Genomic DNA, 27,006 nt, shown 5'->3' on the forward strand with positions numbered 1-27,006 from the left:
AAACAAGCTTAGAACAAAAGTTATAGAATCCAAAAGAGGCTTGTTTGAAAGGGGAAGGGAGAAGGGAACTTTCTACTAACTAGGGACTCCTTGGTGAGAATTATCCCCAAGTTGTGAAAACAGCAGGGAGGAGGGGGATACAAGAATGCTACCTTGAGAGTAGCTTATCTTGTCCTGCAACTTGAACAGAGGAGTCAACCTTCTTGGGGTTTAATTATCAAGTGTTACTCATAAATTGTAGGAAGCCACAACAAAGTAAATTCAGGTCTTTTTCTGTCCTTAAAATTCTTCTTTCTGAGGGGGATAGAAAAAAATAACACATTTGCTAGATTAATGGTCATATATCTGTGCCAGAGGCTGTGTTACCATTTAGAGATGCTGCATCCAGCACAGTGGCTGCCAGGGACTACTTCATCTGGATTTTGTAGGGGTCAGACTGGCATATTAAATGGGATATGATAGAGACCACCAGCCTTTCATTCTTTAAGGCTTTGAGGGCAGTCTTGATTTCTGAGGTATTGTTTTTGATTTACTATCTTTCCTGAGGAAGGAATTTTTGAGGTTTCCACTTGGCATTTCCATTGAAATAACTCTTATCTTACAGGTGAGGGTTGTGCTAGCTAATGAGTATGCACAGTTTTATGGTTAATTTGGACTGAGGAAATAACCACTAAGTAGGTCTATTGACTGAGTGAGCTCACTGTGAGCTGGACCAGGATCCCGTTTACTCCAAGGTCCCTCCACCCCCAGTTCAGCAGGGAAGGCACAGTGGTGTTTTAGATCCTTAGGCATCAATGCCAATAATTCTCAAAAATCTAAGTATTACCCTTTTACCAATGCATGCTTACTTCTGTAAGCAGCCATACTTCTTTGCAGGAAGATAAGAGGTTCACAACTGAGTATACTTGTCCCACTTTTGCAGACACTGCTTCTCATTCAGTAAGTTCTGGATCTGAGAACAAGCTCAGGTTCAGAAACTGGACAAGGTTTCAGGACTTTTATCATGCAATAAAATTTATGCATAAATTTTTAGACTTACGATAATCTTAGATTTTTAAAAGTTGTGTATATATAGCGTAAAGTTATATTAGCCCACTTCCTGGTTCTCTGAGGCAGGGAGGGGGTGGGGGAAGGGACTACCCTAGTGGCCACGCTAGTCTTATCTTCACTGAGATCATTGCACCCACCTTGATTGCTTTTTTATTTCCTTCAATTTTTTTTATTGAATAAGGTATTACATGTGTCCATATCCCTCCATTGCCCCCCCCACCCCACTCCCATACATGCCCTCACCCCTCAGTGTCTTGCATCCATTGGTTATGCTTATATGCATGCATACAAGTCCTTCGGTTGATCTCTTACCTCTCCCCCCACCCCCAGCCTTCCTGCTGTCATTTGACAGTCTGTTTGATGCTTCTCTGCCTCTGTATCTATCTTTTTGTTCATCAGGTTATAATGTTCTTTATTATCTATAAATGAGTGAGATCATGTGGTATTTTTCTTTCACTGACTGGCTTATTTCACTTAGCATAATGCTCTCCAGTTCCATCCATGCTGGTGCAAATGGTAAGAATTCCTTCTTTTTTAAAGCAGCATAGTATTCCATTGTGTAGATGTACCATAGTTTTCTAATCCACTCATCTGCTGATGGGCACTTAGGCTGTTTCCAAATCTTAGCTGTGGTAAATTGTGCTGCTATGAACATAGGGGTGCATATATCCTTTCTGATTGGTGTTTCTAGTTTCTTGGGATATATTCCTACAAGTGGGATTACTGGGTCAAATGAGAGTTCCATTTTTAATTTTTTGAGGAAATTCCATACTGTTCTCCACAGTGGCTGCACCAGTCTGCATTCCCACCAGCAGTGTACGAGGGTTCCTTTTTCTCTGCATCCTCGCCAGCACTTGTCATTTGTTGATTTGTTGATGATTGCCATTCTGACAGGTGTGAGATGGCACCTCATTGTTGTTTTGATTTGCATCTCTCAAATGATTAGTGACTTGGAGCATCTACACTAATAAAAGAGAAATATGCAAATTGACCATACTGCAGTGACACCCAACAGCCAATCAGGAGATAGTATGCAAATTAACCCAACAAAGATGGTGGGTTAATTTGCATACTCAGGCACGGAGTGCCCAGGCAGGGCGGGACACCTGCTATTAGGAGGAGGGCAGGGGGCAGAGTGAGCTACAGGAGCAGCGCTCTGGCTGAAGTGGAGAAGACTGAAGGCACCAGCCGGAGCGAACACTGAAGGCTCTGGCTGGAGCGAACACTGAAGGCTCCGGTCGGAGCGAAGATGGAAGGTGGCGGCCAGACCGAAGGCCTGGGTCCCAGGTGCCAGAGGAAAACTGGTGCCGGCAGCCAGGGGAAGGAAGGCTTATTGCACGAATCTTCATGCATCGGGCCTCTAGTGTTTTCCTATGTCTCTTGGCCTTCCTTATGTCCTCTTTTGAAAAGTATCTATTTAGGTCCCTTGCCCATTTTTTGATTGGGTTGTTTATCTTCCTTTTGTTAATTGTATGAGTTCCCTGTAAATGTTGGAGATTAAGCCCTTATCGGAGATAACATTGGCAAATATGTTCTCCCATGCAGTGGGCTTTCCTGTTGTTTTGTTGATGGTTTCTCTTGCTGTGCAGAAGCTTTTTATTTTGATTTAGTCCCATTTGTTTATTTTCTCTTTAGTTTCTATTGCCCTAGGAGCTGTATTGGTGAAGATATTGCTTCAGCATATGTCTGATATTTTGCTGCCTGTGGATTCCTCTAATATTTTTATGGTTTCCCATCTTACATTTAAGTCTTTTATCCATTTTGAATTTATTTTTGTGTATGGTGTAAGTTGGTGGTCTAGTTTCATTTTTTTTTTTTGCGTGTATCTGTCCAATTTTCCCAATACCATTTATTGAAGAGACTGTCTGGACTCCATTGTATGCTCTTGCCTCCTTTGTCAAATATTAATTGACCATAGTGGTTTGGGTCGATTTCTGGGTTCTCTATTTTATTCCATTGGTCTATGTCTGTTCTTATGCTAGTACCAGACAGTTTTGAGAACAGTAGCTTTGTAATACAGCTTGATATCTGGTATTGAGATCCCTCCTACGTTGCTCTTCTTTCTCAGGATTGCTGCAGCTATTCAAGGTCTTTTTTTATTCCAGATGAATTTTTGGAGAGTTCTAGGTCTGTAAAATATGCCATTGGTATTTTAATGGGGAGTGCATTGAATGTATAGATTGCTTTGGGTAGTATGGACATTTTAATGATGTTGATTCTACCAATCCATGAACACGGTATGTTCTTCCATCTATTTATGTCTTCCTCTATCTCTTTTTTAAATGTCCTGTAGTTTTCTGAGTAGAGGTCTTTTACCTCCTTAGTTAAGTTTAATCCTAGGTATCTTAATTTTTTTGGTGCAATGGTAAATGGGATTGTTTTCTTAGTCTCTCTTTCTGTAAGTTCACTATTGGTATATAGAAATGCCATACATTTCTTGGCGTTAATTTTGTATCCTGCTACATTGCCAAATTCATTTATTAAGTCTAATAATTTTTTGAGTCTTTAGGGTTTTCTATGTACAGTATCATGTCATCTGTGAATAATGACAATTTTATTTCTTCTTTTCCAATTTGGATTCCCTTTATTTCTTCTTCTTGTCTGGTTGCTGTGGCTACACTTCCAGTACTATGTTGAACAGGAGTGGTGAAAGCATACATCCCTGTCTTCTTCCTGTTCTTAGTGGAAATAGTTTTAGTTTTTGCCCATTGAGTATGATGTTGGCTGTAGGTTTGTCATATAAGGCTTTTCATTATGTTGAGGTATGATCCCTCTATTTCCACTTTGCTGAGAGTTTTTATCAGAAAACAGTGTTGGATTTTGAAAAATGCCTTTTCTGCATCAATTGATATGATTGTGATTTTTGTCTCTCAGTTTTTTTTATGTGGTCTATCACATTTATTGATTTGTGGGTATTGTACCAGGCCTTGCATTCCTGGAATAAATCTCAGGAATGGTGTATGGTATATGATCTTTCTAATGTAATGCTGGATCCAGTTTGCTAGAATTTTGTTGAGGATATTAGCATCTGTGTTCATCAGGGATATTGGCCTGTAATTCTTTCTTTGTGGTGTCTTTATCTGGTTTTGGGACTAGGGTAATGCTGACTTCATAGAAAGAATTTGGAAGTATGCCTTCCTCTTGAATTTTTTGAAATAGTCTGAGAAGGATTGGTTTTAGTTCTTCTTTGAATGTTTGGTAAAACCCCCCTGTGAAGCCATCTGGTCCAAGGCTTTTGTTTGCTGGAAGCTTTTTGATTACTGTTTCAATTTCATCAGTATTTATTGGCCTATTCAGGTTTTTTTAATCTTCCTGATTGAGTTTTGGAAGCTTGTATTTTTCTAGGAATGTGTCCATTTTGTCGAGTTTGTCCAGTTTGTTGGAGTAGAGTTGTTCATAGTATTATTTTTATAATCCTTTGTCTATCTGTGGGGTCAGTTGTTATATCACCTCTTTCATTTCTGATTTTGTTTATTTGGACCCTCTCTCTTTGTTTCTTGGTGAGCCTGGTTAGAGCTTCATCAATCTTGTTTATTCTTTCAATGAAACCAGCTCTTGGTTTCATTGATCTTATGTATTTTTTTTTATCTCTATGTCATTTATTTCTGCTCTGATCTTTATTATCTCCTTCCTTCTGGTTACTGTGGGCTTTTTTGTTGCTCTCTTTTTCATTCTTTAAGTTGCAAGGTTAGATAATTTATTACCTGTTTTTTTGTTTTGTTTTGTTTTTGACGTAGGCCTGTAGAGCTATGAACTTCACTCTCAGGACTGCTTTCATTGTGTCCCATAGATTTTGGGTTGTTGTGTTTTTATTGTCATTTGTTTCCAGGATGCTTTTAATTTCTTCTTTGATCTCTTTGGTAACCCAATCATTGTTTAATAGCATGCTATTTAGCCTCCAAAAATCAAATCCCTTGATTTTTTAAATTGTTTTTATTGTAGTTGATTTCTAGTTTTATGCCATTATGGTCTGAGAAGATGCTTCTTATAATTTCTATCTTCTTGAATTTGAAGAGACTTTGCCTGTGTCCTAATATGTGGTCTATTTTTGAAAATGTTATGTGTGCACTGGAGAAAAATGTATATTCTGTAGCTTTGGGGTGAAATGTTCTGAAAGTGTCAATTAAGTCCATCTGATCTAGTGAGTCATTTAGGATTGCGTTTCTTTGCTGGTTTTTTGTTTAGAGGATTTGTCCAGTGGTGTCAGTGGGCTATTAAAGTCCCCTACTATGATTGCATTGCTATCGAACTGTTCCATGATATCTTTCAGAAGTTGTTTTATGTATTTGGGTGCATATATGTTTACCAGAGTGATATCCTCTTGTTGAATTACTCCCTTTAGCATTATGAAGTGGCCTTCCTTATCTCTTGTTATGGCCTTTACTTTGAGGTCTATTTTGTCAGATATAAGTATTGCAACCCCAGCTTTTTTCTCATTTCCATTTGCCTTTGTGGGCTGTGTGCACAGTCTTATTGTAGTTAAGCCTTGATTGTTGTTGGTATCATTGGGAGGAATTGACCTCCAGGCCAATTGGCTGTGTGGATCAGCTGTGTCTACAATGGGAGAACTTCTGTGCTGGAGACACCCTTATGAGACAAGACTTGCTTCAGTGGGGCTTTGGTGCTCACTGAGTCTGCCCCCTGAGTGTGTCCCTTATGGATCTGAGGAGTTGTAATCTGGATGGTCTCACTCTGACCTCTGGGTACACTGGCTCTTGGATCTCCAGGGAGGTGCTAATTTAGCCTCTGCCTGAGGCCACCCAGCAGGAGCTATGGAGAGATCTGCAGATTCCTCTTCTTTGGGTTTTGGAGGTGCTCAGATGAGGCCCAGCTGTGAAGCAGTGCAAGATGCTGCGGGGCCTTGGGCCTTCTTTTGGATGTTCTGGGTCTCACTGACTCAGCTGCAGTTTGTTAGGTAAGTTTAGAATTCAAAGGACCAGGCCATTCATATGCAAAAGCCTCTGCACACAGCTTGGATGGGGTGGAGTCTCAGGGTGGAGCAAACAGCAATGGCTTCGTGGGGTGGGATTTCAGGGCGGAGCAAACAAACTTCCCATCAGCCCTGCCCTACGAAGCCCCTGGGTCTCAGTGTCCCACGGTAATTGCTGCAAGCACCTCTGAGAGAAAGCTGCCCTCAAGTTTTCCCCGCTGCCAGACAGTCCAGTTTCTCCCCATATGAGTCTGGGTCCCCAGAGTCTCACCTGGAACTGGAGTTCAGAGCAGTCGGGAGCTTTTGTCTCCCTCCAGATTGAGAAAGCCCACCGCATACTCAGTTACCAGCCCTCTACGTGTGCATGTGCCTCCGTACCTCTGCCTTTACTTCCACAGCTCCTGTGAGTCTCAGTGTGCTTTTCTCTTTCCTTCTAGTTGTAGAATTTCCACTCAGCCAGCCTTCCTGTGGTTCTGGATGATGTCTGTTTTCTCTTTTAGTTGTAGTTTTGAAATTGTTGTGCAAGGCAGCAGTTCAGGTGTTTACCTATGCCGCCATCTTGGTTTCTCTCCAGAAATATTTCTTAAAAATTTCTTTAAAATAATGATGTTTTGAACACAGTCATAATAATAATAATAAATGACAAACTTAAAGTGATATGGTTATAGACTTGACTATAAAACAATTGACAAAGAACCTTGCTTTTCTGTAAGATATAACATTCCAGGATAACAATTTCTTGGCAAATAATAATTGTTACGAAATGACATAAAGTTTATATTCTTAGATTCAATGTAGAGTTTTAAGATATAAAGAACAAACAATATGCAAGATTTTAAAATGCTGCACATAGCTTATTAGAAGTGTACATTGAGTACTGGAAACAATTCATAAATTCCTCAATGTGTGGATCACAAACATCTGAAGTACTACCACCAGATGTCTCCAATAGGGAACTATTATGCTAGGCTTGTCCACTGTTATGGACAGGATACTTGTTACTCCTGAGAATTTCCTGTTTGAACTTGGCTCTGGATCTTTGTATGTTCCTTCTCAGTGTAGACTGAAATTTATAGAACATTCATTTTAATAAAATAATGTATACAATTAATTATAGTTATTATTATTTTAAATTTTTATTTGGTAAAGCTTCCCATCTAATTTTTCCAGCATATTAAGTAGTCTTAATTAGTTTGAAACTTAGGAGAGAGAATAAGTCCTTGAGGTATTTCAGGGCCCATAGTAATAACTTAAAGTCATTTTTCTATTAAAAAAGCCTTTTGAAATTTAAACTTTGGGAGGGTTGTCAAATATACTTAACCAAAATATTATATTGTAAATCTTTTATAAATCTAGGGTAAAATAAATGTATAGTTTTATGGTAATAACTTTAAAAGATATTAATTAAACTTAAACCGGTCTTAATATTATTTTGTCTAGACCATAGGATCTTGCTTAATTTTCTGTTGGCCAATGAGCTATTATATCCTAGTAGTGCCATCAGAAGCAAAAAACACACCACATACATAAAGACCATACACAAGATTTAAATTATTAATTTTTGTAGAGAAGACATAAGATTTTTGTTTTTGATTACTTTTAAGATGACTAAAAAAAGGGAGAGAAGTTCCCAAATACCAGGCAGGAAGACCTGTTGATGGAGTCTTTCGGATTTTTTATGTACAATATCATGTCATCTGCAAATAAAGACAGCTTTACTTGTTCTTTTCCAATTTGGATGCCTTTTATTTCTTCTTCTTGTCTAATTGCAATGGCTAATACTTCCAGTACTATGTCAAACAGGAGAGGTGAGAGTGGGCATCCCTGTCTTGTTCCTGTTCTTAGGGGAAATGTTTTCAGTTTTTGTCCATTGAGTATGATGTTTGCTGTGGGTTTATCATATATAGCTTTTATTATGTTGAGGTATGAGCCTTCTATTCCCACCTTGTTGAGAGTTTTTATTAAGAAAGGGTGTTGTATTTTGTCAAATGCTTTTTCTGCATCAATTGATATGACTATGTGATTTTTATCTCTCAATTTGTTTATGTGATGTATCACGTTTATTGATTTGCGGATATTGTACCATCTTTGCATCCCTGGGATAAATCCTACTTGGTCATGGTGTATGATCTTTCTGATGTACTGCTGGATCTGATTTCCTAGAATTTTGTTGAGGATTTTGGCATCTATGTTCATGAGGGATATTGGTCTGTAATTCTCTTTCATTGTGTTGTCTTTATCTGGTTTTGGTATTAGGGGTGATGCTGGCTTCATAGAAGGAGCTTGGAAGTGTTCCTTCCTCTTGAATTTTTTGGAATAGTCTGAGGAGGATAGGTTTTAGTTCTTCCTTGAATGTTTGGTAAAACTCTCCTGTGAAGCCGTCAGGCCCCGGGCTTTTGTTTGCCAGAAGCTTTTTGATGACTGCTTCAATTTCGTCCATAGTTACTGGCCTATTGAGCTATTTAGATTCTTCTTGATTGATTTTTGGAAGGTTATATTTTTCTAGGAATATGTCCATTTCCTACAGGTTGTCCAGTTTGTTGGAATAGAATTGTTAGTAGTATTTTGTAACAATCCTTGTATCTCAGCGGGGTCTGTTGTTATTTCACCTCTTTCATTTCTGATTTTGTTTATTTGGGTCCTCTCTCTTTGCTTCTTGGTGAGCCTGGCTAGAGGTCCATCAATCTTGTTTATCCTTTCAAAGAACCAGCTCTTGGTTTTGTTGAGCTTTTGTATTGTTTCTTTGGTCTCTATGTCATTTATCTCCGCTCTGATTTCCTTCCTTCTGGTTACACTGGGCTTTTCTTGCTGCTCTTTTTCTAGCTCTTTGAGTTGTAGGGTTAGGTAATTTATTACCATTGTTTCTTGTTTTTTGCAATAGGCTTGTAGAGCTATGAACTTCCCTCTCAAGAATGCTTTTGCTGTGTCCCATAGATTTTGGATTGTTGTGTTTTCATTGTCATTTGTTGCCATGATGTTTTTTATTTCTTCCTTGATCTCTCTGGTGACCCAGTCCTTGTTTAATAGCATGCTGGTTAGTCTCCATATGTTTGATTTCTTTGGATTGCTTTTATTGTAGTTGATTTCCAGTTTTATGCCACTGTGATCTGAGAAGATGCTTGATATAATTTCTATCTTCTTGAATTTGAAGAGACTTTGCCTGTGACTCAGCATATGGTCTATCTTTGAAAATGACCCATGTGCACTTGAGAAGAATGTATATTCTGTGGCTTTGGGGTGAAATGTTCTGAAGATGTCAATTAATTCCATCTGGTCTAGTGAGTCATTTAGGATTGCTGTTTCTTTGCTGATTTTTTGTTTAGAGGATTTGTCCAATGGTGATAGTGGGGTATTAAAGTTTCCTACTATGATTGTATTGCTATTTATCTCTCCCTTGATATCCTCCAGGAGTTTTTTTTATGTATTTGGGTGCTCCTATATTGGGTGCGTATATGTTTACAAGAGTTATTACTTCTTGTTGGATTTCTCCCTTTAGTATTATGAAGTGGCCTTCCTTATCTCTTGTTATGGCATTTACTTTGAGGTCTATTTTGTCAGATATAAGTATTGCTACCCCAGCTTTTTTTTCATTTCCATTTGCTTGAAAGATATTTTTCCATCCCTTCACTTTCAATCTGTGTGAGTCTCTTGTTCTGAGGTGGTTCTCTTGTAGACAGCATATATATGGGTCATGTTTTTTTATCCATTCAGCCACTAGATGTCTTTTGATTGGAGCATTTAGTCCGTTTACATTTAAAGTTATTACTGAAAGGTATTTGTTTGTAGTCATATCTATTTTTGTGTCTGTATTCTTTCTTACCTGTTTATTTCTTCTTTTTTTTTTTTAAATATATTTTATTGATTTTTTACAGAGAGGAAGAGAGAGGGATAGACAGTTAGAAACATCGATGATAGAGATACATCGATCAGCTGCCTCCTGCACACCCCCTACTGGGGATGTGCCCGCAACCAAAGTACATGCCCTTGACCGGAATCGAACCCGGGACCTTTCAGTCCGCAGGCCGACGCTCTATCCTCTGAGCCAAACCGGCTTCGGCTGTTTATTTCTTCTTTTTACAATATTCCCTTTAGCATTTCTTGCATTGCTGGTTTGGTGGTGATAAACTCCCTGAGCCTTTTTTTGTCTGCGAAGCTCCTGATTTCCCCTTCAATTTTGATTGATAGTCTTGCTGGATATAGTATTCTTGGATTCAGTCCTTTGCTTTGCAACACTTTGTATACCTCCTTCCATTCACTTCTAGCTTGTTGTGTTTCTGTTGAGTAATCATTTGACAATCTGATGGGTGTTCCTTTGTAGGTAACTCTCTGTCTCTCTCTTGCCGCCTTTAAGATTCTCTCTTTATCATTTATGTTTGCCATTGAAATTATGACATGTCTTGGTGTGGGTCTTTTGGGGTTGATCCTGCTTGGGACTCTCTGTACTTGCGTAACTTTTATCTTTCCCATATCTGGGAAGTTTTCTGTCATTATTTCTTCAAATAGATTTTCTAATCCCTGCTGCTCTTCTTGTCCTTCTGGCAGCCCTATTATATGCATGTTACTTCGTTTCATGTTGTCCCGAAGTTCCCTTAGGCTTTCCTCCTGCTTTTTAATTTTTTTCTCCAATTGCTGTTCAGACTGAGCTTGTTTCTGTACCTGATCTTCTAACTCACTAATTCGGTCCTCTGCTTCCTGTAGTCTACTGTTGAAACTTTCCATGGTGTTTTTGATTGTAGCTATATCACTTTTCATTTCTTCCTGATTCTTGCATAAGTTGTTGATTTTCTCATCCATCCGATGTATAAATTCCATGACCATTACTCTGAACTCCTTTTCGGTCATGTTGCAAGCTTCAGTTTCACTAATTTCCTTTCTTGGCAACTCCATATTTTCTTTCCTCTGTGAGTTATTTCATTTCCCCATTCTGGCTATCACCAGAAAGCTCAAGCTTCCATTTGCGTGGACCTGGGCCGTGTGCTGCGGGGACTTCGCTCCACCCGAGTTTCACTGAAGTGCTCTGACACTAGGACGTGTGGCTGCCTTTGGTTGGTGGGAACCAGACTTGCCCAGGGTCAGTGTCCCCAGTGTTCCGTGTGGTCTCGTGTGCACACTTAGAATCAGGGGCCCTGTCTGCACCACACTGTTGGTATGTGCCGAAAATGAGATCCTTAGCATGTGCCAGAAGTCAGAGTTTCCCTGTGTCTGCACCAAGACTCGAGTGTCAGAGTCTCTGTTGCCTTGTGCAGTTTCTCATTGAGAATCAGGGTCCCTGTGTGTGCATGCACCAACAATTGAGGTCACTGGCTCTTAGTGTGAATGCGCTGTGAGTCAGGGATCCCAGGCAGCTGTGTCCGGCGTGCCAAATTCCCTGAAGTGGAGCTGCGTCCTGTGTGTGCTCTCTCTACTGAGCCAAACCGACTAGGGCTTCGCACACTCTCAAATTCCTGAAAGTGAGCTGCCTCCGTGCACTCTCCCAGGCTCCCCGAAGGGGGGCGGAGTCCGTCCTGTGCTCCAAATTCCCCAAAGGGGAGCCCCTCTGTGCGTGCTCTAAGATTCCCCGAAGGGGAGCTGTGACCCGCAAGCCAAATTCCCCCAAATTCTCCAAAGGGGAGCCCTCTGTGCGCACTGTCAGATTTCCCCAAAGGGGAGCTGCTTCTGTCCTGCGTGCCAAATTCCCCAAGGGGGAGCGCGTCCCTGTGCAAAGCTCTGCAGCTTGGGTGAGGGGCGGGTCTATCAGTTACTTTGGTGCTATCACGAGGCTGAGGGTTCTCTGCAGCTTGGGCGAGGGGCAGATCTATCAGTTACTATGGCGCTATCCGCGCGCCTGCGGGGAGGGGAATAGGCTCTTTGACTCACGGAAATCTGCTGGGAAGTCTGGATTCTTGTTGTCTGTTGGTCTGAAGCTGTGATAGCAGTTCTCTGTCCCAGTGGCTGCAGGGTCCTGGTTTGTGTCAGAAGCCAGGATCCGAGTCTCAGGCAGCTCTGTTTATCAAGATGGCGTGGTCTCCGCGTCCGCACCAGCCGCGGAGAAGTGTCCGCTTTGTGCGTGGGGCTCCGCCGTCTAGGACTGCCCGGTTAGGCAGCCCCTTGGAAGACCTGCAGAATCTAACTGACCCTAGCTCATACACACACACACCACACACGTCTACACTCTCCTCTATGGGTTCCTCACTCACAATCTCTCTCTCCCTACCTTCCTGCCGGTCGCCATCTTTCTCCCATCTCACCTGTTGAGACTTTCAATGAAAGTGTTAAGGGCTGTGATGGTGGAAACAAAGTCTAGGCTCCAATTTAAGGACTTAAGCAACAGGAGGGTGCCTGGGTGGGCCGCTTTGGTTCCCTGAAAAGTTGGAAACACAGGTGACATGACAAAAGTGGGGTTGTTAGAAATAATAGGAGAGAAGGTGTTTCTTCAAACATCAAGTGTGGTCAGGGCCTGACTCACTAGACCTCATCACCTAGGTGTTGTCTGGGGATGGTCCTGTGGATGGGTGACTCCATATCCAGAGGACAGGTTTACCTTTTATTTAGTACTAGAGGCCTGGTGCATGAATTCGTGCAGGGGGAGGGGGGTCCCTTAGACTGGCCTGTGCCCTCTTGCAATCCAGGACCCCTCAGGGGATGTAGCAGTGCACCAAGCAGCAGGCGGCCAGGGAGGAGCCCAAGCAGGCGCCGTGCTGCTCACACTCATCCTGGCCCGCTGTACCTGCTGTGGTCGGGAGAGGCTCCTGCTGCCGCAGCTGTGCTCGCCAGCCATGAGTCCAGCTTCTGGCTGAGTGGTGCTCCCCCTATGGGAGTGCACTGACCACCAGGGGCCAGCTCCTGCATTGAGTTTCTGCCCCCTGGTGGTCAGTGCACATTATAGTGACTGGTCGACTGGTTGTTTCGGTCATTTGGTCATAATGGTTGCTTTGGCTTTTATATATATAGACTAGAAGCCCAGTGCCCAAAATTCTTGCATGGGTAGGGTCCCTAGGCCTGGCCAGCAATCAGGGCCTATCAGGTTCCCTGCCTTCTCGCCTCTCCGCCTCCTCCTTCCCTCGCTCCCTTGGAAACCCGCCTCTGCCGCTGGTTGCCTGCCATGTTCCACACTGCCCCCTGGTGATCAGTGCATGTCATAGCAAGCGATCAAACTTCCGGTCTCATAGTCAAACTCCCGAGGGGACACTTTGCCTATTAGCCTTACATATATATAGACTAGAGGCCCGGAGCACAAATTTGTGCATGGGTGGGGTCCCTCTGGGTGGCCTGCAGGGATTGGGCCGAAACCTGCAGCTCCTACCTGCCACTCCCGCTCATCCTGGCCCCACTGTGTCTGCCGTGGGCTCACGCCCAATCAGTCCCAATCGGGAGAGGCTCGCGCTACCGCAACAGTGCTCACCAGACATGAGCCCTGCGTCTGTCACCCTCCCAAGGGGAGTGGCCTGTGGGATCAAGCTGAAACCGGCTCTCCGACATCCTCCGAGGGGTCCCAGATTGCGAGAGGGCGCAGGCCAGGCTGAGGGACCCCACTGGTGCACAATAGGGCCAGGGAGGGACCGTGGGAGGGCTCCAGGGTGTGTCTGGTCCATCTCACTCAGTCCTGATCAACCAGACCCCAGCAGCAAGCTAACCTACCGGTGGGAGCATCTGCCCCCTGGTGGTCAGTGCACATCATAGCAACTGGTGGACCAGTTGACTGTCTGTCCCTGGTGGTCAGTGCATGTCATAGTGAATGGTTGAGCAGCCTTAGCATATCATTAGCATATTACGCTTTGATTGTTTGTTTGGTTGTTCTGCCATTCGGTCTATTTGCATATTACCCTTTTATTATATAGGATTGCCATGTATTGAGAAAGAACTTACTCTGCAGCCATACAGGTAGGTAGGCTTTCCCCACACCAACAAAGATCAAGAGAAAGTGTAATGGAAGTAATCCTAGGTCCTTCAAAAAGAAATTAGCTCAAGGAAGGGGACTGGAGCCTGACTGGCTTTTTTTCTATCAACTTAAAACTTTTACAACCTTCACAACCTTTTATAAACCTTTCTAAAATTTGCACAAACCTTTTTATCTACTTAGAAATAATCATCACTAGAATAACTCAACTTCAATCCTTGTCCTGCAAAAATGTGTCTCTATACTTTATCATCTATTATTATACCCACTAGAGGCCCAGTGCATGAAGATTCATGCACTCAGGGGCGTCCCTCAGCCCAACCACCCTCTCACAATCCGGGACCCCTCGGTTAGGGTCCCTAGGCCTGGCCTGAGATCAGGGCCTATCGGGTCTTTCCTTCCCTGGTCTGCAGGAAGCTGGCCCCACCCCCACCGCTGCCACTGCTTGCCATCTGTGCAGCACTGCCTCCCCTCCCCTGCCACCGGTGGCCTCCCTCTGCAGGCGACAGGCTGGGGTGCAATGGATTGGCTGGCCTGAGCCTCCCTCTTTCTTTGCTGGGGGGTGGGGCCAGCCATGCAAGGGGCTGTCTGCCTACCTGATTGCCCCTAACCACTGGCCTACCTGCCTGATCACCCTTAACCACTGGTCTGCCTACCTGATCACCCCTATTCACTCTGCCTGCCTGCCTGATTGCCCCTAACACCTTGCTTGGGGGCGGGGCCAGCCCAGTGAGGGTCTGTCTGCCTACCTGATCACCCCTACTGCTGGTCTGCCTACCTGATCTCCCCTAACCACTTGCCTGCCTACCTGATCACCCCTAACCACTGGTCTGCCTACCTGATCTCCCCTAACCCCTCTGACTGCCTGATTGCCCCTAACCGCTTGCTTGGGGGAGGGTCCAGCACTGACTTCCAGTTGGTCAGCCTCTGGTTGTCGCAGGAGCCAACAGCCAGTTGCCTGCCATCCATCGCAGGCTCTCCGCTTTTGCCCAAGGCCGCACCCCAGCGTCTCCAATCGGCCGCCCCGGCCACCCCGAGTCCCGCCCCCCCGCGCCTCCTGGCCAATCGTGGGCATAGCGAAGTTACGGTCAATTTGCATATTACTCTATTATTAGGTAGGATATACTTTTTTCTCAACTTAATTTGAACTTTTAACTCTTAGAAATCTCAATTTCCAATGATAACCGAAAGTAAATACCAGCATTCCTTAGATTGATGTTTATGAACACATTTTAAATATACTCTTACTTTCAAGAAAACACACCTTCAACAAAATACAAGACATTATATAATAGTTTCAAATTCACTTTATAGACTTTTTGCAATAAAAAGCTAAAAGCAGGCAAACTTAATTAAGACTTATCTAGCAGTGTTTCAGTATTTCATGTTATTTTAAAAATATCTACATGTTTAATAACTTTAGTTATTTAACCCAGCTATATTTCAACATTTTTTAATTTACCAAAGACTTTGGAAAACTATATATAGGCATATATAATTATTACTAAAATCCTTTATCAAAAACCCTTTATTTTAGTTATATTTATTTATTGTCTTAACAACTTTATGAGATTTTAAAGCCAATTATTATTCACTAGAGGCCCAGTGCACGAAATTTGTGCACAGGAGTGGGGGGTGTTCCTCAGCCCGGCCTGCACACTCTCCAATCCAGGACCCCTCAGGGGATGTCTGACTGCCGGTTTAGGCCCAATCACACAAGATCACAATCTGGGACTGCTGGCTCCTAACCACTCACCTGCCTGCCTGCCTGATCACCCCTAACCATCTCTGCCTGCCGGCCTGATCACCCCTAACTGCCCTCCTCTGCCTTGGCCCCCACCACCATGGCTTTGTCCAGAAGGATGTCCGGAAGATGTCCAGTCTAATTAGCATATTACCCTTTTATTAGTATAGACTAGAGGCCTGGTGCACGAAATTCATGCACGGGGTGTGTGTGTCCCTCAGCCCAGCCTGCACCCTCTCCAATCTGGGACCCCTTGAGGAATGTCCAACCACCCGTTTAGGGGAGATCCGGCCTAAAGGGGCAGTCAGACATCCCTCTCACAATCCAGGACTGCTGGCTTCCAACTGCTCACCTGCCTCTGCCTGATTGCCCTTAACCACTTCTGCCTGCCAGCCTAATCACCCCTAACCACTCCCCTGCCAGCCTGATCGACGCCTAACTGCTCGCCAGCCGGCCCGATTGCCCCTAACTGCCCTCCCCTGCCAGTCTGGTCACCCCTAACTGTACTCCCCTGCAGGCCTGGTCACACCCAGCTGCCCTCCTCTGCCAGCCCGGTCACCCCTAACTGCCCTCTCTGCTTGCCTGATCACCCACAACTGCCTTCCCCTTCAGGCCTGGGTCCCCTCCAACTGCCCTCCCTTGCTGGCCTGGTCACCCTGAAGGCCATCTTGTGGTGGCCATCTTGTGTCCCCATGGGGCAGCCATCTTTGACCACATGGGGGCAGCCATCTTTGACCACATGGGGGCAGCCATCTTGTGTCTTAGAGTGATGGTTAATTTGCATATCACTCTTTTATTAGATAGGAGGATTTTCCTGATAAATTTTGTAACAGGGATAACATGACCTTGACAACTTTACGAGGCTGGAGAAAAGATGGGGGGCTGGCTGGAGGGGGCGGAGTAGCAGTCCCCACAGCTTGTTCCCAGGACTGTGCTTCCAGGCCTCCAGGTGCTTGGATTCAAAAGCATCACATTCTTTTCTTTACAAGGGGCAGCGCCCTCCTCCTTGCTGCTTCTGCAGCTTTTGCAAGAACATTGTCACAGATCCTGCACTCTAGGAGAATTTGGAGTGTTTAAATGGATTTACTTTTATAAATTTTATTTATTTCTTTATTTTTTTATTAATTTATTTATTGATTAAGGTATCACATATTTGTCCTCATCCCCCCATTCCCATCCCACACCCCTCCCCACACATGCCCCCACCCCCCTGTTGTCCTTAACCACTGGTTAGGCTCATATGCATGCACACAAGTCCTTTGGTTGATCTCTCCCCTTTACCCCCACCCTCCCCTACCCTCCCTCTGAGTCCCAACAGTCTGATCCATGCCTCCCCGTTTCTGGGTCTGTTCCCATTCATCAGTCTATGTTGTTCATTATTTCCCCTAGATGAGTGAGATCATGTGCTATTAGAAATACACTTATAAGAACTGAAAATGAGAAAAGCAATAATGGTTATGCTGAAAGGCAAATGAATCAGTCTGTAGTGAGTTTCTTTCTGGGCCAACAGTTCTTTTGAGACCCAATTTCAATGTCAAACAGTTCCTTATGTGTACATGTCAGCAATGACATTTCAGTTCTGGATGGTGGACAAATGGTGGTAATGCAGGTTCGACTCTCTCTGGTTTGGTCCTGGGCAACCTGCAGTGACGCACATCTGCTGACTGCTAGTATGGCAAGGTGACGTTAGAGTCTTCCATCTCTGGACTGCTTCTCTTCTGTCTTCATGGCTGGAGTAGTCCTGTCGATTCCTCTCTGTTGCTGGAATCCACATGGTCTCAGAGTTGTTTTCTGAAAATATACAAACATATTCTCGACCAAAAGTTAATAACGGAATATTTTCTATAAATTTGACTTGGGATCCTATTTCATTTTTTGCCCAAATGATGTTCCTCTGGCTTGTTTTGACACCTTGTGTGTTTTTCATGGGTGTCTTGCTTTCAGCCTTACAATTAATTTTCTAGATGTAATTTACTTACAGGATATTTTTCCTTACATGATATTCTTCTACTATCCCCCTTTTTTGATTTAAATATTAGGAGGCTTTTGAAAATTTTATAATGTAGTCTTGATGGCTTTTAAATTTTAATTTTTTGCACTATAATATTACTGTTTTAGGTTCATTACATGATGTGCAATTTTATCATGAGATGAACTACCAATAAAAATTTTAGTTAACACTTTAGGAACACCTTTTTGTATAGTACAATTAATTTTTCTAGAATATTCGCTTGTTTCAACTAGCCAATTTAAATTTGCCTGAAAACTTGATTACTATTTTACTTTCAAATTTATTACTCTAACAACAATCTTATTTTACCCTGTAAATATTAGTGGAAAGGATTATTTGCCTTCTTGAGTAGGTCCTGAGCATTCCTGGTGGTAGGCTGGGTTTAGATATCATAAACCCACTTCCCCACACCATGGGTACAAGACAACTCAAACAATTCTTTTTGGAGTGAGAGGGCAGCTGCTGATGGCCAAGTCTCTGTCTGTTACCCGGGTCCCGATTTGAGCTGGGCATGGGAAGCTAAGCAGCCCTGGGGGCAGGAGACTTCCTTCAGAAGGGGTGAGTGTTCAGGCCCCTGCAAAGTTGGGGGGTGAGGGTCTGTGCCCCACCTCTGTTGACCCCCAGGTTCTCTCCTGGTGGCCCCTCTGTGACTGTGCCTGTCTTAGGTTGTTCCTTCCCTGAGGAATCTTACCTGTCTCTGGCTAACCAGCCATCCTCCAGGGCCAAGCAGGGTGATGTGAGGTTCAGTTCTGTCTCCTTGGTAGCCTATGCCCCCGTGGCCTCCACGCCCAGCACCTGCCTTGGGATCCCCTCGCCTGCTGGCGGGGCCCTGGCACTGATCACATATCTTGGGGAACCCGGGTTTCTTCTCCAGGGAGGGCCCAGCTCGCCCCACTGGGCAAGAGACAGATCCATGGTACCCGTCATCACGAGACTTCAACCTCGACATGAACAGAAAGCTCAGGCAACAGCTGTGAGCAATTGAATTGTGAGAAGAGGGTCCCTCTTGGCCTAAAGGGCAAGAGGGACCAATATAGAATGCTCAGGTGCCTTCCCAGGAGGCCCTCTACACAATGAAAGGGATTAAATCCTTACATGTCCTTTTTAAGTTGCTGCCAGACATTCAAAGAATTAGTTTGTAAATATAAATTTTCTTTAATTATATTACCCAGGGGCTTAGAAAGACATGACTAAAAGTGAGATTCCAAAGGCTGCCATTGAAGGGGTAGAGTGAAAGGGTATCATTGAGGATGCCCATTCACCCCAGTGATCAAACAGGTTTTGGAAGAGAGAAGTCTAGGTGAGAGAGTCAGAGCAGAGCAAGCAGCCCCCACATCTAATAAGATCTAATTAGCATACCTGTCACATCGAAGGCCACCCTTGGCTCCTTCCCTTTAATGGTAATGTTCTTAGTGGGGGTGATAAGATTATTGAACCCCATCAGCTCAAGGCCATTGTATGGGTAGATTCTGATCCTGGGGACCCTCCAGCCCCCAAGACAGTCCCTCCCAAGTACAGATGAAGCACGGCCCTTGAGGTGACACATGGCTTAAAACTGAGTCATTTGTTTCTATGAAATGGCTTTCTTGCTCTTCCTCTGCCCTGTCTCAGGTATTAAAAGTACTGAAGGGCCCTAGCTGGTTTGGCTCAATGGTTAGAGCATCAGCCTGCAGACTGAGAGGTCCCAGGTTCGATTCTGGCCAAGGGCACATGCCTGGGTTGTGGGCTCGATCCCCAGGAGGGGGTGTGCAAGAGTCAGCCAATCAATGATTCTCTCTCATCATTGATGTTTCTCTCTCTCTCCCTCTCCCTTCTTTTCTGAGATCAATTATATATATATATATATATATATATATATATATATATATATATATATATATACAAAAAGAGGCTTGTTTAAATATATATAAATATATATATTAAAAAGTACTGAAGGTGCCCAGCCAGCGTGGCTCAGTGGTTGAGCATCAACCTAAGAACCAGGAGGTTGGGGATTGATTCCCAGTCTAGGCCCAGGTTGTGGGCTCAATCCCCATTGGGGAGCCTGCAGGTGACAACCCATCAATGATTCTCTCTCATTATTGATGTTTCTAGCTTTCTCTCCCTTCCTCTCTGAAATCAATGTTTTTAAAAAAGTACTGAAAGTTATTTCTACCAGTGGGGTTCTGGGGTCCTAAGACTAGTTTTGGTAACTTTCCTAATACCTGAGGCTGTCAGTTGGATAAAATGCATCGATAAAGTGCTTGGCCCTTAACAGAAATTATAAACGGCTAGCTTAGACATGGAAAAGGGAACACGCATCCAAACAACTCCTTTAACAGGCTTTCTGATGAGTGTTTTGGGTTTCTTATATTCCTAGATGTGGGATCACTGGGTCAAATGGCAGTTCCTATTTAATTTTTTGAGGAAACTCCATACTGTTTTCTGTAATGGCTGCACCAGTCTGCACTTCCAGAGACAGAGAAGTTGGAGGAAAAGAGAAGTTAACTCTATCCCGGTAAGGGCCACCAAAATGTTAGGTTTTTTGGCCAGTGTGGGCTGTGAAAGAATTCACAATTGAAAGAAGAGATAGATGCAGAGAGAAAGATTATTTTACTTCCCCCAAAGGGAAAGGACCGGCACATTGCTAATCAATGCAAAGGCAAAGAACAAAAGCTGCCTCTCCCCCCACCCCCAACCCCCTTTTAAAGTCTTGGACGAGTATGGGAGAGGGATTTTCGGGCTGCTGCTATTGCTAGGTGACATTGAGCAGACCTCAGGGGGGTTATCTTTGCTAGTTCTTCAGGAGATAGTCCAACAGATGTCCTAAGGAGGTGTCTTATCAGTATTTTCCCCAAGTCTGTAAAACATTCTTAGAACAAAAGTTATGAAGAGTTCAAAAGAGGCTTGTTTAAAGAGGGCATGGAAGGTGGAGGGAACTTTCTATTCATTATTCCTGAGTTGTAAACCAGATGGGAGGAGGGGTGTGTATGTAAGAATGAAGTCTTGAGAGTAGCTTATCTTGTCCCTCAATTTGAAGAGAGGGGCTATTTGAACCAGAGGAGCTAACAGTCTTGGTGCTTCTCTTAAATTGTGGAAAGCTACAGCAAGGAAAAAGAAAAACCTTCTTTTTATGTCCTACGAGTACTCCTAAAATTTCTTTATCGTGTTTTATGGGGGAGATTTTTTTTGCTGTCAAAAGTGCTTTGCTTTATGTGTCTTTTTTTTCTTTCTGATTTCTTTCCCATCTTGAGCTTCCTTCTCCAATGTCCTTTTTTCCCTGTATGTCCCTTTTCCCAATGTCCTTCCTTTCTGCAATATGCATATCCCTTTTTTAATCCTTTCTCACCTTTTTCACTTCCTCAATCCTTTCTCTTTTTGGTTTTTACCTCTACACAATCCTTCTTCAACTTGCATGAACCCTCTGAAACTTACACAGACCCTCTACAATGTACACAAACCCGTGATCTACACAGCCTTTCTTCAATGTACATAATCCCTCTGCAACTTTCCTAGTCCCTCTTAGTTTGTTTCTTCTTTCCTCATTCAGAAATAACCAACTTTAAAACAAACTACTTTATTTTTAAAAACATTTTTATTTATTGATTTCAGAGAGGAAGGGAGAGGGAGAGAGAGATAGAAACATCAGTGATGAGCAAGAATCACTGATTGGCTGCCTTCTGCACTCTCCCCAATGGGGATCGAGCCCACAACCCAGACATGTGCCCTTGACTAGAATCGAACCCAGAACCTTTCAATCCGAAGGCTGATGCTCTATCACTGAGCCAACCTGGCTAGAGCTAAACAAACCACTTTCAATTCTATATTACCAACACCACATACTCTTTCCCCCAACTTAATTAGAATTCTTAATTCTTAGAAACCTTAATTTTTAGTGATAACTAAAAGCAATACATTTAATAACCTTCAGAAATAGTTTTTTTTTAATTGGCAAATACACTCACATTTTTAAGAGGCATAACAGAGATAACAAGAATCATTCCTTGATGTCCTTGACCACTTTTAGAAGTCTGGAGAAGAGGCAGGGGGAATTACCTCACTTGGGTATTCCAGTGGCTTCGGTTTTAAAGTGCCATGTTCCCTTCACATTGAGATGGGGAGGGAAAAGTTGCCTCTGCTGCTTCCACGCCTGCACAGGGTTTGGGGTGGTATTAATTCCCCATTGTTCTCAGGCCGCAGCAGCCCCTGAACCTCCAGAAGGAGGATGTAGAATATTTTAAAAGACTCATTTAAAAAAAATTTCCTTCAATTACCTTAGCCTTGTTAACAGTTTTAATTACCCAGAAGCTTTGACTAGACAAGATGTCCCTCCCTAATTAGGGAATGAAGCATCCCAGATCTACAAGAAATGGTAGTGTTGAGGATGCCTGTTCACCCCCGTGATCACACAGGTTTGGGAAGAAAGAGGCCCCGGTGAGTGAGTCAGAGCAGAGCAAGCAGCTCCTGTATCTAATAGAAACGTAATAGACTTACCTGCCACATTAAGGGTCACCCAAGGCTCTGTCCCTTCAATTTTGATGTTCTTAGTAGGAGCTAACTGGAACATAGGACTCCTTCATTTCAAAGCCATCATGTGGGTAGGTTCTTGTCCGGGGACCCTCCAGCCCCCAGAACAGTCTGCCTTTTAGTGATCACTCCTTTTCCAGTGTCCTTCTTGTCTGCAGGTTTTTTTTTTTTGTTTTTTTTTTTTGCTCTTCCTTTGCCCTGTCTCAGTTATTAAAAACATTGAAAGCTATTTCTACCAGTTACTCAGTGGGGGATCTGGGGTCCCAAGGCTAGTTTTTCTAACTTTCTCCTAATGTCTGGGGCTGCCTGCTGGATAAAACCCATCCTCAGATGCTTCGTCCTCAACAGATTTGGGATCGAGGTTTGTGTACTTTTGTTAATCACTCCTGAAAAAGAGAAAGGTTTTCATTCTTTCCTAGAATAACCCTTTTTATGTTGTCATAATTAACAGGCTCAGTAGTATATTTTTCATCTCTTCTATGAGATAAGTAACCATATGGGTCCAGCAGCCCCTTTCCTCTCGTCCTTCATCTGTCCCAGTTTTATAGACCCAGTTAGTGTCCTGATCTGGAATTGCATCTCCCCCTGGTTGGTATGTGATGTTGAGCATGACAACCAGTTAATTCATCAGCATAGGCCCTTGCAGCTTCTATTATGAGCAGCTTTTCATCTATAGTACAGCAGTGGGAGAGAGCAATTTGTAAATCATTCCAAGTTAAGTTGTAAATCAATGTCAAGTGATTACACCCCTCAATGAATTTGCTAGGGTCTTCAGAAAAGAAAGCATGTACTTGAACAACTCCTTCACCAGGCTCCCTGTTTGCTACTTCCCTCAGAGATATCATGTTAGGGTTTGGGTGATAATAAGTTCTGCTCCTGGTAGTGGCAGGACTATAAGCAGGTGCTGGCAGTTCTGCTGTGGAGGGAGGATTTAACAGTGGCAGCTGTTCTTTGGAAGGGGTAGTGAGCTGAGAATCAGGCTGTTCCACCTTTGGGATGGGTTTTGTTTGACCCTCTAGAGACAGAGGCTTGTGTGTGGCCAAGGCTGTAAGGAAGGTGTCCTCTAATTCATCTGATATTGTAGCAACACACATTCTACAAATTTTCCTTAAACCCTGTCTTGGTAAAGGGCTATACACATTTGAATATAAGGTATTTTGTTTCAGTTGTCTTCATTTATGCAAAACAAATCTAATTTGATAATAGTGTTATAATTCAGAGATCAATTTACAGGCCAGACTCCCTGTTCCTGAGTTTGTTTTGGGCCAAGCTATATTACCAAGGAAAATTAATCTTTTTCTTTTTAAGGTCTGAGGGTGAAATTTTCCCCAATTCTTTATATATATATATTTTATTGATTTTTTACAGAGAGGAAGGAAGAAGGATAGAGAGCCAGAAACATCGATGAGAGAGAAACATCAATTAGCTGCCTCCTGCACACCCCCTACTGGGGATGTGCCCGAAACCAAGGTACATGCCCTTGACCGGAATCGAACCTGGGACCTTTCAGTCCGCAGGCTGACGCTCTATCCACTGAGCCAAACCGGTTTTGGCTCCCCAATTCTTTAGGCTGCATCCCAGAGGTGAATCTTGTGGTACTGAATTTTGGTTTTCCATGTGAAAGAGAATAGAGGAGATCATAGGAGAGAATGGGTGCCCATGTTCCTTCTCTTATGTTGTTTCCACCATGTGGAGATGGTGTCCCTTCTCAGACATGGTTTTCCAGAATTAACTAGTCTTATTGTGTAACCCAAATTCCTGGCTGCAGTTACCCTGTGCCGTGGGGGTGGCCTTTCCAATTATCAGGATGCCCTGGGAATAGATTTTATACACTCAGATAGGGGACTCAAGTCCACGCCAGTCGCTTGAGCCCTTCCTGGTGAATCTATTCCTATTTAATTAAAAACCTCCTTTGCCTCTGACCCCTTCTTCCCTGTACAGAGGGAGGTCTTATATCTTCCAGGTGCATTCCTATTATATTTAGGTGACAATTCTACCAGTTACTGACACATTTTTCCTGCCAAATACCCTGCTAGAGCAAGAATTGTAGTTTTTCTAGTCCCACCAGCAGTTGTAAAAAGGGGACCCTTCTAGGTTCTTGGAATACTCTCATTCCCTCAAAAAAAATGCTATCCAATATATTTGTCTACTGGGGTGTCTGAATACCTGCCATTCCTGCCTATTCCCCCATTCTCATGGGTCCTGTGGAGCTATGCATAACAGATGCCTGAATAGAGTGGGTAATCCTTCCTTTATCCATGTCCAAGCAGGGAATTTATTGACACTCCCTAAATCTTGGTAAGGTTCAGAAGGACAAAGCCAACATTCTCTGCTGTACCTATCAGCCTTCTAAAGATATTTAACAAGTTGTCTTTAGGTCTCAAAGTTAGGCATTAGAACCCAGAGTATGTACACGAAGAAGGTCCCTTTATCCCATTCATTCCATAATTGGCATGGAACTAGTTCCCTAATTAATGGGGTGGGTGAAAGGGCCTTGGTCAGCCTGGTAAATAACCTGAAGATTTAGCTTCAATTGTTCAACCAGGTGTCTTACCTGTGCCTCTGCTCACACGACAATAATAGTTGTCAGTGAATAGTTTATGGCCAGTGTCTTTCCTTAAATGTTCATATAGACAAGCAAGGGAAGGGATTCCGCCCCCAACCTAGGGTAATATCTTGCAAACTTGTGGGGCCCCCAATTAGGTCTATATTGCACAGCCCTGCACGTACAGTAAGTTTCTCCCCTGCAAACCCTACAAAGAGAGTATAAACGCAGATAGAGAGGCCAAAAGCCTTATGGGACAGAGAGGTGCAGCAGTTTAGTGGCCAAACCGTGGCTTAACTTATTCTTTCAGCAGTCATGTTCACGGACAGATGGGCTAACGAATAGATGTAGTGGCTCTCTGTGTACTGTCTGTGAGTGGGGCTCCCAGAAGCAATTATCCTCTGGTCATTCTATACTCTCTGACATGTCTCGATTTCTCTCCCAGCTGGTCTAAAACAACTGGGGTGGCTCAGAGCTCTGGTGGCGATCCTATGTGCACATCCTTTGGAATGGATTACAAGTGAAATGGAAGTCCCTATGAGGCCTCTGCACGTCTTAGGGCTCAATCCAGACACCTCCGCAAGACTATTTCTCACATAAGGACATTTGAGACTCAAACCAGAGGGAGGAATTGCCTCTTTTCTTCAGATCCTAGGTGAGTCTAGGCACTCATCTTTCTCCTTCACATCTGTCAATGGACATAACCTTATTCCAATGTTGTTCCTTATGCCACTGCTTCCCCTTTTATCCCCAAGAAAACTAATACACATGCATAAAGAATTAACTGGCTGGAAATAAAACTTACTGTGTTCCTGCATCACTGTCAAAGTGAGAGCAGACAAATCAGTGCTCCAAGTCAGATCCGAGTCACAACACCAGAAAGATGTTACCAGAGAGGCACCTGAGTCTCTGAGGGGGCTCTCTCCTCCTTGGCTATTGTCATGCTTGCAAGAAAGAAATCAGATGGGTGACAGAAAGCAGTGCCAAAACAAAGCAAGCAAATTTATTAAGGAAGCAAAGAAAGTGGATTTATTAAAAATACACTTGGCATAAAGAACAAATGGGCAACTCAGCTAGTCTGACCATCCCACCTGGTTGGGGGTTCAAGGGTTTTATACTTTTCCCTCTATAGGTTTAAATGTTCCTCTGCTAGATAGAGTAGATTTTAATGTCTCCCTTTTACATTGTTGTGGCTTTTCCCAGAATTTATGAGAACATCTGGTGATTTATCTTGGCAAGTTCCAAGATTGTGGACTTCTTTGTTAAATGGTGAGATTAGCCTCCTTTTTTCCTTCTTCCCCTCCTTCTGCCCTAGCAGCTATCTTACCTGCCTAACACTGTTGTCCCAATCATTTTTTAAAACTGCTTTTGTCCAGGTACCAAAATTTCCATGTCATATCCATGTGTCTATTGTCAATTTACTTTTTTTTTTTTTTGTCAATCAACTTTTGACAGGGATACCAAGACCATTCAATGAAGAAAGATAGTTTTTGCAACAAATGGTGCTGGGAAAACTGAATAGCCACATGCAAAATAATGGAAGACCTCTCCCTTGAATCTCAGACTCACATAATTAACCATTTCCTTGACATCTCAAATTAGCTGCAAACTAGGCAATTCAAACTTAGCATATACAAGACTGAAGTTTTAATTTTCTACCTCTACCCCCTGTCCAAATCAGATATTCCCTCAGGATTCCTTTTTTCAGTATGGTAACTTCATTTTTACAGTTGTTTGGGTCAAAAACTTTGAGCCATTCTTGACTTTCCTTTGTCTCTCACATCCCCTTCTAAGAATTCTCTGAAATTCATCTTCAAAAATATAAGATTAGACTGATTCTTATTAGTTCCAATACTGTGGTCTGTTTCTGGATTATTTCAATAATCACTTCACTGGTCTTTGTTTTGACTCTTGCCCCCAAGCCCTGAAACATGCTGGAAACAAACACAACCACAGTGATCCTATCAAAATACTAGAGGCCCAGTGCACGAAATTCGTGCACGGAGGGAGGTTGTACCCCAGCCTGTACCCTCTCAGCCCAGCCTGTACCCTCTCCAATCTGGGACCCCTCAAGGGATGTCCGACTGCCCGTTTAGGCCCGATCCCTGGGATCGGGCCTAAACGGGCAGTCGGACATCCCTCTCACAATCCAGGACTGCTGGCTCCCAACTGCTTGCCTGCCTGCCTTCCTGATTGCCCCTAACCGCTTCTGCCTGCCTCTCACAATCCAGGACTGCTGGCTCCCAACTGCTTGCTTGCCTGCCTTCCTGATTGCCCCTAACTGCTTCTGCCTGCCAGCCTGATCACCCCCTAACCACTCTGCTGCCAGCCTGTTTGCCCTCAA

General features: G+C 43.4%; 2 protein-coding genes across 5 annotated transcripts in view; both read left to right on the top strand.

The window, feature by feature from the left end:
* The window catches only part of LOC114227996 (cyclin-dependent kinase 2-associated protein 1-like), a 63,689-nt gene that overhangs the window by 22,683 nt on the left and 14,000 nt on the right, over window positions 1-27,006 (top strand). Inside the window, exons 2-3 of one of the 4 annotated variants that reach the window (XR_008556174.1) lie at window positions 25,108-25,317; window positions 25,866-25,915. The exons of 2 other annotated variants lie outside the window; for them this stretch is intronic. The gene's annotated coding sequence lies outside the window, so the exon portion shown is untranslated. Of the gene's footprint in view, window positions 1-25,107; window positions 25,318-25,865; window positions 25,916-27,006 lie in introns of those variants that run through there. One more of the 4 variants, XM_054716662.1, reaches the window with a different exon arrangement.
* The window catches only part of CCNY (cyclin Y), a 256,010-nt gene continuing 254,278 nt past the window's right edge, over window positions 25,275-27,006 (top strand). Inside the window, exon 1 of the mRNA XM_054716657.1 lies at window positions 25,275-25,317. The gene's annotated coding sequence lies outside the window, so the exon portion shown is untranslated. The remainder of the gene's footprint in view (window positions 25,318-27,006) is intronic.

This window comes from Eptesicus fuscus, chromosome 5, assembly GCF_027574615.1.
Source record: "Eptesicus fuscus isolate TK198812 chromosome 5, DD_ASM_mEF_20220401, whole genome shotgun sequence".
Taxonomy (NCBI): domain Eukaryota; kingdom Metazoa; phylum Chordata; class Mammalia; order Chiroptera; family Vespertilionidae; genus Eptesicus; species Eptesicus fuscus.